Source organism: Cynoglossus semilaevis, chromosome 8 (assembly GCF_000523025.1).
Source record: "Cynoglossus semilaevis isolate Cse_v1.0 chromosome 8, Cse_v1.0, whole genome shotgun sequence".
Taxonomy (NCBI): domain Eukaryota; kingdom Metazoa; phylum Chordata; class Actinopteri; order Pleuronectiformes; family Cynoglossidae; genus Cynoglossus; species Cynoglossus semilaevis.
Genome location: NC_024314.1, coordinates 20,233,088 through 20,244,313, shown reverse-complemented (window position 1 = coordinate 20,244,313; position 11,226 = coordinate 20,233,088). Strand labels below are relative to the sequence as shown.

Below are 11,226 nucleotides of genomic sequence, written 5' to 3'. Positions count from 1 at the left end.
ATATATATAGCTAAAAGTCAATCAAAAGAATGTCTACTGTTCATAAATATTGCAATACTTTCATTACTCTTTTTTTAATACTAATTATTTATTCTGTTCAGTCTTTTCTGCTGCTGTACCTACAGTAACTGTCTGCCATTTGGAGTTTCACCTCTAATGCAGCAAATTAGTACCCAGTGCCTACATTAGGTCCCAGAAAAGAACCGATTCCTCCACTTAACCTAAACACTCAGTTCGTAAGTGTCTGGGTTTAAACAGCCAACAACTTTTAAACGGCCTCATTTTGGGAAACTGATCCACAACAACCTCCTTAATCCCAGGCCAGCGTGTGTTTCATGACTCTGGTGGTTGTCAGATCCACACAGGTGACACAGATTGACCTGACGAGGCAGCAGAGGCCACTTCCCTGTCACACTGGAGTGCAGCCTGTCAGAATGGACTTCCACCTGAAGGACTGAGCGGTGCAGGGAAAACAGCAGTTTGCAGGCAACAAAAACGTGAGTATCCAGCCCACAAACTTCCCAGATCTGGGCCGCACTAAATGTGGTTTAACAGGAGAAACATGACTGAGAGATTTCAGGAGAGACGTGTCATGACAAAATATCTGGACAAACGTGTTTTACTTGAAAGTTACTCTGGGTTTAAGAAAACAACATTTGCAGTTTAACAACGTATGAGGTTAAATCACTTTTACGCTCACGGGCTGAAAATGAGGTTCAAAATTTGAGCGGCGGATCGGCTTAGCATTGGTTGCATGATGAATGTTTGGATGAAATAATATGCATAAAATGAAAAAAAGATTTAACCTAAACCTTTAAAGAAAATTTGCCACATTTGATGTCTGCTGCCATCTAGTGGCACTAGCTGAAATTGCATTGCATGAAACAGAAGGAATTAAATCCAGTCTTTACCATACTGTAAGTTTTACTGGTGTTTTGGCGGGCCGGATGAGAAAGGTGGATGGATGGATGGATGGATGGATGGATGGATGGATGGATGGATGGATGGATGGATGGATAGACAGCAGCTCCTAAGCTCAAACATTACCATGACCCTTCAGTCTCGTGGGGGAGACTCATCTCCAGAGTAAAGTGTGCCCTTTGAACACAAAGTGGCCAAGATGGGTTTTTTTTTCTCAGCTTTTGAAGCTTAGGCCTTCAACATCTCAAAGGGATGAAGCTCGTTTTTTGGTGTTTTCTATGTGAAATGTTCTAATAAATATTGCATCACCACTTATATCTAATGCTTTTTTTAAAAAAATATGGAGACAATATAGGACCATGCAACTGCATGTTGTGCGTTGTAAGGTTGTCAGCTGTCGTCTTGTTGCTCTTTTTTTTAAAAAAAACAAACATCAGCTGTCGTCTTGTTGCTCTTTTTTAAACAAAAAAACATCGTCTGACAACTTCCCGTTTCAGAACAGATGTTTAAAGTTTCACGATAAGAACTTTGTCTTCGGCTTTTCAAACAGAAACGCACGCACAACTTTTCCGAAGTCATTCTGAAGTAATCTCAAATGTCATGGTCGCCGCGGCGCCCCTTCCAAAACGATGACAAAGCCAAATTAAACGGTTAACATGCCCAGGAGGAAGCTGCTCTATTGACACCGGCGTGATTAAGTACGGCAGCCGACCTGATACGAACAACATTTTTTTATTTAACGCCTGGCTGCTCTCCTTTTCATCTCCGGAGCTGTTTTACAACCCAAACTGCCGTTCGTTTATTTGTTTTGGTTTTTTTATAATTAAACAAATATCGCATCACTTCAGAAACCGCCAATAAACAAATAAACTGTAATGAAAATGCTATTAAAGTCTGTCTCACTGCAAAATGAGCCAGCGCTCAAGGGAGTGAAGGATTTAATTTATATTATTTCTGGCCTGAATGTGTTTTGGTTTGGGTTCTTTTCTTTTTGGTCATGGCATTGTGAATCTGACTGAAGTAAATAATTATTGCTTCAGGTTGTAAATGATAGGAAAACAGCCAGACTAATATTCTGATGCCCAAACATAATGTCTTGTAATTAGAGTTTGGCACCAAAGACTATTTTACAGGAACCAAACCATATGGTCCATTTGAAAATCTGAATAATATTATAATAATGAAATGTAACTGTGTAAACAAACAATGTGGGGGAACTGAAGTGTAGAAAAAAGACTAGAAGTTGACTATTCATTTTTCAAATAAGCTTTCAGTGTTGAAGTTGTTTTTTTAATTCTATGCATATATGTAATATATATATATGTAAATGTCATATATTTTTGTGTTAAAAAAGCCTAAAAATGCTTTTGCTTTAAAGGAAAAAAGGTAGTCATATATATATAGCTGGAATTGTTAGCCAAATAAATAAACAGTGTTTCTCAACCTTTTTTACCTTGTGACCCCCATTTTGACATGTGTTAATTATAATTTTAAAAAGAATGCACAGTGATCAATATGATCAGTAAAGTCATCTTTATATTTTAATATGTTTAAAACTTTATATTTTGATGATAAAGTCATCAGCTCAAAGTCATCTGGACGATAATTAGTTGAAAAAATATTTTTATCAATATTTTATTTTATTCAGTTGTTAGACATTTCAAATGACCCCATTTGAATTCCAGGTGACCTCATGTGTGTCACCACCCCAAGGTTGGAAAAACCCAGAGTTAGCCTGAAAAGAAAACTGACAGGAACCAAAAGGATAGCTAAAAACAAATGCCAGCTAACAATTGTTACATGCGTTAACCATGCGTTAAACATAAATAACTTGAAACTAGCAAAAGATTAACCAATAAAAAGCCTGAACCTGGTCAAATGTGAGTTGCTAAAGTTAGCGATGGACAAAAGATGTCCAGGAAGCTAGTCAAAATCAGTTACATCTGCCGTTGATACTGAACTAGCTAGAGCCCAACTAGTATTTCTGTTTGAGCTAACTTGTGTTAGCCCCCCAAAATATAACAGTAGTTTGCCAAAATATAAAGATATGATGATGATATCTGTAGCTCACATTTTTACCAAAATATAATAACATGGTCAAATTTATCCGTAAGCAGCTCAGAAATCAGTTCACATTAATCAAGAAGTATCAAGTTCAGCTCAAAGTCATCTGGACATGAGTAAAAGATTCACTTGAATTCAACGAGAACGATCCAGATTAAAGATGTGGTGGGCCATGAAATTACATTTGTGGAAGTTGCGTTCCAGTTGAGAGTCCTTGAAACATGGCAGCCATCTTGGAAAAACATTTCAAGTTTAACTCTTGCTGGATAAATGTATTCATATGACTGTTGTTGGTGAATGTCCTCTTCTTTAGCCTGAAGTCTGGACCAGTCTGAAGCCACTGCTCTGTTATGGTGGAAACAGGAGCTGACAAATATTCATCCCATGTGATGGAGAACTCATTTGGGAACACTGGACTCCCGTCATTTGTTTGTCTAAACAAGCCGTGCGGCCACAAGTTGATAATTTTTCTCCATTAAAGAGTGGAAATAATATTTTCTTCTGATTTATTATGTGAAAGCGCAGAAGGGCTGCACGTATTACCGAGAAGACAGATGCAGGGAGAGGATCATTTAGAGCCAACACACATCGCAGCTGACAGTTATTTCCCCCCGGTCATGCATTTGTGCTCACAGGCTCCGCAGGTAGAACGGTGTAAGTGTGTGTGTGTGTTGGTGTGTGTGTGTTGGTGTGTCTCAGTGCCTTTATTTAAATAGCAACTCGACCCACAGGGGACATTAATGTCAGCTGGTGACTCCGTCATCTGACCAGTCAAATGACTCGGCTGTTTTTTTAAGACCGACTCCAAATTCTACAGTACGTTTACCTACGACACAACATGACTCGATTTGTGACGTTACGCTAACACAATGCTAACATCATAATGTAGGACATAAAAACATCAGACTTGTGCCTGGTAGGTATAATGAAGGGCAAAAACAAAGAGAATGTCGCGCAAACCAATATATGGCGTACGACTGGTGAATGTAAGCCAAGCTGTCTTTCGCGTATAGCGCCGTCCGCTCTGCTTGCCAGTTAGTTCCTGTGCAGAATTTGATTGACGTCGGAATGATGGCACAAGATTTTTAAGATACATTTATTTGGATATGGCGAGATGTGGCGATATAAACAAGAAACGGCGTAGGTCAAGGACATCATAAACCGAGGACACCCTCAGACCATAGAGTGTTTAAAATGAATGATGTCACCTGTGATGAAGTTTGGTTTTAGAAGCTGTCAGGATGCAGTTCCATCGCTGCCCTGTAGGTGCAGCCTCTCAAACCTACTGTGACACACCAAGAAACAAATTGCGTAGTTTAAATCTGACAGTCAATTTGATTTCTTTCTGGACAATTTTCAGTGCTTGCTGCCAACACAGATCAAAATTGATCGCTAGGTTCAAATAGAGCCATTTGCTAAGCTACGGCCCGCAGCTAATTTTAGCTAACGTCAAGGCACAGGGCAACTGTAAGGCTTGAGGCCCGTTTTTGTTGTAACCCATAGTAACTGAAGGCTAAAAGGACCCACATTTCAAAATCTATCCCAAATGTTGGGTTTCAGATTTGCTGCTAAGAACTCTGGGAGTGTTGTACTTCAACGTTGTACTTCTGTATCAACTGCTGTTTTTCTTTGTTGCTGTTCTGTGAACGTCTCCCACAGCAGTTGTGCTTCAGCAGCGTTGCCAAAGTAAGGTACAGTCTGGGGGGGGGGCTGAGTGTTACACAAGAACAACAAGTACTTTTTAGGAAAACCTTGTTGAATTTTTCTACTATTTGTTCCGAAGAGACCAGAGTTTGAAACCGCTGACTGTGCTCAAAGGCTCTTCCTCTCTTCTTCTTGGACTGATGTTCAACCTCCCCTGTCCTCCCCACTCACCCAGGGTCCTCGCTTGCCTGGAGCCCTGCAAAAATCTTTCAAAATATTTTTTATTTTTATTTTGCAGAATTCCACTTTAAGACAATTTTTCAAGGTGGTTCTGTTGGCAACAAAACCAAATCTACGCTGAAAGTTTGACAGACACTGACTCGTCAACGCTTGCAAATCGACAGCTTCAAAGAACCAAAAGTTTGTTGGATCCTGGGCTTCAGATGAAGTGAACCTCTGTTTCCACAGCAGGAAAAAAAAAACATTTTCTCACATGAAGCCCTAAAGTTTTCGCACGACTCGCCTGAGTCTTTCAGTTTTCCTCCTCGGTGTTGTCTTTTTCCCTTTTTTTTCTTTTTACCTACGAACATATTAATTCGAGATTCCATCATTCCTGAAAGTCGCCCTCTGATAGCTGAACAACGACGTTCACGAGCCGCCCTGCAAACACAGGAAAGACTCGTCTCCGAAAACACCCCCCCCCCAGTATCATGTGTCAAACCTCTGACACCTTCCCACTACGTGAGACGCTGGCTGCCAACACACACACCCGCTTTTTTAATTGCCCCACGCAGACCTGGGTTTTTGTAATTATGTTGTCAAACACAAAAGGAGTTTAAGAGAGCGAATAACGTCTCCGCAGCACGGCGGCCCGGCCTGTGTCTGCTGCGGAGACTCATCTTGATCTCGGAGGAGACGAGACGTCCCTGTGAGAGGAGGAAAATAAGCAAAGCCAGGAAGCAATCGTGCGAACAAAGAACGATGTCACGTCGTTTTGCAATCAGGAAAGTGTGGGGAATAACGCAACTGTACGTCTCCTTTACCACCACTGGGCAAAAATAGCCCAACAAAGAAAGGCTAGTTGCTTTTTTTTTTCTTGTTTTTTTTTCATCAAATACAAGGTTTGTGGCACGCCGGAAGAATGGGTCGTAATTACACCGAAGCTAAATTATATACCGTTAGAGGAAGACTTTCTAGTGACTTTACTTTCTACTAATGAGTGGAAGTATTTCTGAAGAACTCAGAGTGGGTGGTACTTCACTTAGCACAGCTATATATTTATGTGTTGGACAGCAGTGAATACAGGGGTTCTTCGGTTTACTTTGTACTCCACCTGTGGTGTGTCGCTGTTACGTCGTCACAGCCCAACGTATATATTTATTAAGCAAGTCTTGTTGCCTCACTGCGACGAGGTAGCCAGCTCTGTGGCCCGTGGTTAGCCTTCTCGCTTCGAGTCTTGACTTGTAATGCTTGAGTGATTACAAACTTCTAGTCACTAGGTGGCAGCAACTCCGCCAATACTGTTTACAGAACAGTTTGTACAGATAAAAATATACATGTTATCAGGTTCTCAATAGTATTTCAATTGGCAGGGGTGTGGGTCAGGGGGGTGGCGTGAAAACATTTCTGTCCACAAGAGGGGGCATGACAGAAACTAACTGAGAACCACTGCATGAACTTGACTGTTAGTTAGAGCTGCCTAGCTGTTTGTGAATAAAGCTAACCACTATTGGTTGTCTGGCTAACCTTTAGCCACTGTTTAGTTTCCTATTCTGACCCTCAGTCACAGTTCAATCCTTCATTTTTCACCTCAGTTTGACGCGAAAGGCAATTTTCGAAAAAGAAGTTTAGAAGCAATATTAAAAATGTTTCTCCTGCTCATTTGTCACAACAAAAACATCTTTTTAAAAATTCCCCAGCTGAATATTCTACAGCTCTTAAGATTTCAGATTTAATATGTTTGGATGATACATTTTTTTTAATATATTGTACCGAAGTGTTATCACTTCGAAGCAAAGCTCGGAGTCTGTTTCTGCCTGATCATTTTTCTTGATTTGTTTTTTTTTTTTACGGCACCAACGGTGATCAATGACAGTTGCAGTCTGCCAGCAACTATCAGAGTAAAACTGTCTGTGTTCCTCCGAGAGCTGGGGGAGGGAGAGGGGGGGTCGAAGAGAAAGAGTAGGAGAAATAATCCATATGCCCCAGAGGTGGCGCTGCTGACTGTAATCCAATAATGCCCAACTACAGTGAAGGTGGAACAAAGTGGTAAATGTAAAAACGGTTACGGTTGTAATTAGGCTGAAAACAAAAGAAACCAAACAAAGTTCATTTGGTCGTTAAGTTGGAAGTTTTCTTGTTGAATTGATAATGTGGTTAAATCCAAGTCGCCCACTTTTCTGTAGATGTCAGGTTTTGCTTTGACTTCAATGAAAAAGTTTTGGAATCTCAAAGTTTGACTCAAATCGTACCTAAAAACACTGGGCGGTGTATTTTCTGTTATCCTACGATTGTTCTCGACAATGCTAATGTAACAAAGTCAAACATAGCTCATCAATATTAAATAAAAAATAATTAATTAAAAAGTAAGATTCCATAAATATTAATATTACAAGTAACAGAGGTAAAAATATGTAAAAATAATAATTAATAATAATTAAATTTGGGCCAAAAAGAGAAGTAAAACACATGTGAACGCAACTAAATGTCAAGCAGAAAACATAGGAATGCAAATTTAGTCACAAATTTAGCCAACTGACGAAAGAAGAAATAATTGATAAATGATTATATATTTATATTTATTTGTCTTATTGGCTAAAAAAAAAAAAGCCAGAAATAGGTAAAATAATATTAGGATTTTTTATAGCCAAGGAAGAAAATATAATTTTTTTTTTATTTAGCCAAGGAAGAAAATATAATAAATAAATTTTTTTTTATTAAGCCAAGGAAGAAAATATAATAAATAAAGTGTTTTTTTTATTTGCATTTTATTGGACACAGACCAAGTCATTTTATTGGACACAGACTAAACTACAGGGAGGAGAGAAAACAAAGACACCAAGAAAACCTAATTAGAAAGTGTGTAGTTTTGTTTTGGTAGGAATGGCAGCGACATAATGGACTAAGTTATAAGTCAGTGTAAGTAAAATAAAGGGCTGATGAAGATGAGTCGAGGTGGAAACATCTGGGGCTGCGCTCTGCCATCGTCTGGCTCGGTTAAAGACAGATTAAAACAAATCTAGTTATGGTCCAACGGAGGAACATGTGGCTGTGAAATTCTGGTCAATTTGACACAGTAAATGTTTCCTTTTGGTTATTTTCATCCCATTAAAATAGAATTAAAAAAAAGTTCCTGAAGCTAACGACTTACCAATCACGAGAAAGAAAACAGCCGGAAGTTTCTCTTTTTGTGAATTTGTCCTTTAATGGGAGGAGAAACGCAGACGCTGAGGCAGCAGATGGTGCAGCAGAGGATAAAAAAACAGATCCACAATTTATCACGTCTGTCTTATCAGTCCTGATGTTGCTGAGCAGTTTGAAGAAATGCATTAAAATATGTATAAATTTGGGAGCGGCTGCAAACACACAACGCTGCCCCCAGAGCATAAAGCAGTTAACACAGACGCGCCTTATCTCTCACAGGTCATCAGAGGGGTTTTATTCAGAAAATACACAGTTTGTACTCTGAGAGTTCGATAGAAAGAGAGATCTGGTATCTGCGCACTCACTGTGACTTGGAGGCTGTTAGCGTAGCTTAGCTAATAGCAAAAATGGAAGTATCTGTTTCACTTAAAGGTAGGGTATGTAGAAATTACCTAAAATATACAGTAAAAAAGATACTTTCCTTCAGTTTTTTTAAAGATTCCTAGAAGTGAAAGGTGATTTAGGTTCAGGTTACACGGCGACGATACAGCTACACATGGCGGAGCTTTAGCGCCGATTCGTCCGTGTGTTTAGATAAAGCGTTGGGGCCGGAGAACTGCGTTCTCACTGTATACAGGGTGTTTTTCTATTTCTTTTTTTTTTTCTTGTGATAAAATATATAGCACTGGAAAATAAAAACAATGTCAACAATACAAAAAAAGTAAGCTACAAATAGTACAGCTATAAATATAAGTATACATGCAAAGTACACAAAACATAACCTAAAAAGTACAACACTATAGTTGATAAGCAGAAATACTATAAAAACCTCAAATATATATATAGCAATAATTACAAATCAAACAAACAACATTTTAGTATCATGAGTGAGAAGATGGCTAACTGTTAGCTCCCGAAAAGTTATCCAAAAATACTACAAAATTAAAAAATTAATATATACTGTATGTTTGACTCCACAGCGGCAGAATAAATATAAGAAAATATAGGATAAATAAAAAAGAAAGATCATTTTATCCATAGTTGTTATTTTACAGCAACAATACAAACAAATAACATCAAATATGAAATGTAAGAAATGAGCTGCGGACGGTGAGACATTAAAGTCCTCTTCTGTACAGTTGTAGTTTTCTTCTATCGCGGTGTTAGAGCAGAAGGAATCAGACATCAGACCGGAGCTGTTTCTCCCTCTACGAGCAGCTTCACAGTTATTGACCAGACTTAAGTATGTGAGAAAATGAGCAAAGGAAGCGGAGCGAGTCTGCTGTGGATGAGGAAAAACAACTCTTGAAGAAGGAAACTTGTGCGAGGTGGTGACATTTGAACAACTAATGAGACTAATGAGAAGAAAAACATGAAGATTTCTTTTTCTGTAAACAACAAGAAAAAAAAAGCTGAGAGAAATAAGAAATATCAGAAAGTATTGTTTCAAACTTGCAATTAGGATTTATGTGCTTGGTGTGGCAGGAGAAGGAAAATGTTTAAAGATTTTCTTTTTTTTTTTTCATCTCCCGTTTCATAAGAACCCGAGTGCGTGTAGTGTTTGTGCTTTGATGAGAAGCTTGTGCTTTGAAATGCAAACACCTAAGAATTTAATTGTCTAAAACCCAGACTCTGGAGGAGGATAATGGAGGAGAAGCTGCCGAAAGATCTGATCTAACAAGAAACGCTTTGTGAGGACGGAGGGAAAACGATGTAAAGGGATTTAAATAAGGCAGATATTTGGATTTAGTTTGTTGACGTTCCCTGGGATCTGCACTTCCACCTCAGAGTGGCAAGAAGTTCCAGAGTCAGGAGAAACTCTGGCTAAGAGCTAGTGTAACGAACCAGCTAGCCGCGCTAGAAATGGTCAAAATCTTCCTTGTTATCCCAAATTCCTCAAGTACTTGTACGATGAATAATGAAAGCGAGCCAAAGGGTGAAAAAACAAAAACTCTAAATGTTTGTGCACCACCGTCATATTACCTTTTTGTACATTCCTGCCACCTATAGGCTGGAGTGTGCATCACTGTAACCTATATGCCACAAATTAGGGAAGAGAGAAATGAAACATTTAGTTTTACTCAACATTTTTGGTCTGTAATTAATGGATCAAAATTAGCTACCGCATTAGCACATGTTGCTGCTAAATATATCTCCACCTGTTTAAAACAATACCTGTACTCAACAGATCACCAAAATAGACTCTGCCGGGGTTTGTGGTTCTTGGCGTCGTGACAACTTCCCCTCCGCCTCTCTCTGGAGTGTGTGTGCTAAAATGGAGTCTCCCGATGACGCAGCCCAGAGAACAGGGCCCTAATTAATCACGACCAGCAGACGGCCGCGAGTGCAAAAATTGTGAGAGCAAAGCGAGCATCAGCCATCATCACGCTGACAGATGCTACGGCTGTGTCCGTCGATTCTCTCCTGCTCCGCACGACGCCAAGAAGTATCATACCCACGCAGGCTAAAGTACAGGCAGTGCACTGATTACACAGGAAATGAAGTTTGCATACATGCAGTACGAGCTCTGGGAAAGGTGAGTGAATAAGGGAACCAAGGATAGATGTCACAGCAGTAGTAGTAACTTTGAGTTTTCATCAATAAAACATCAGGTAAATATCGTGTCCTTTCAAAAAGGACCCAAAATTCTCAAAGCTGACGAACACCTTTGGGAATTTTTTTTACTTTTTAATATTTGTAAATTACAATCCTATTTAGCGGAAAATGGGTGGGAAAAGTACAGTAGACTTTTGTTTAAATCATTACCTATGTTTTTCATAATTTTACCTCCTGGGGGGGGGGCACAGTAGCCTTTTGTTTAAATCATTACTTATGTTTTTCATAATTTTACCTCCCTTTACTCACTATAACAACTTTGCTATATTTTGTCTAGTGTTTATAAAATTATTGGCCATAGTTTTGGTATTCACCTTAAAACGTAAGATTTAGCCGATTATTTTCCAAACTAATCTCAGCCATGCTTTAATGCTGTTACTAATATTTAATCCATGATCACGATAGATAGATAGATGGAAGGATCGATGCATGGATGGGTGGATGGATGGATGGATGGATGGATGGATGGATGGATCACATCATCGTAGAGAGCGGTGGTCGTTTGGACCTGACTCCCTCTGGAACTGTCTTCTCTACAGAATGGAGCCTGTGTGTGTATGGGGGGGGGGGGGGGGGGTTTTTTAAAAAAAAAATTTTTTTGGGGGGGGGGGGTGGACG

The 11,226-nt window shown here is 39.2% G+C and overlaps 1 protein-coding gene across 3 annotated transcripts in view; it reads left to right on the top strand.

Moving 5' to 3' along the window:
* The first annotated feature begins 346 nt into the window (after window positions 1–346).
* Window positions 347–11,226, top strand: part of fam180a (family with sequence similarity 180 member A) — a 47,008-nt gene continuing 36,128 nt past the window's right edge. For all 3 annotated transcript variants that reach the window (XM_025057812.1, XM_025057811.1, XM_008315610.3), the window contains exons 1-2: window positions 347–497; window positions 10,181–10,528. The gene's annotated coding sequence lies outside the window, so the exon portion shown is untranslated. The remainder of the gene's footprint in view (window positions 498–10,180; window positions 10,529–11,226) is intronic.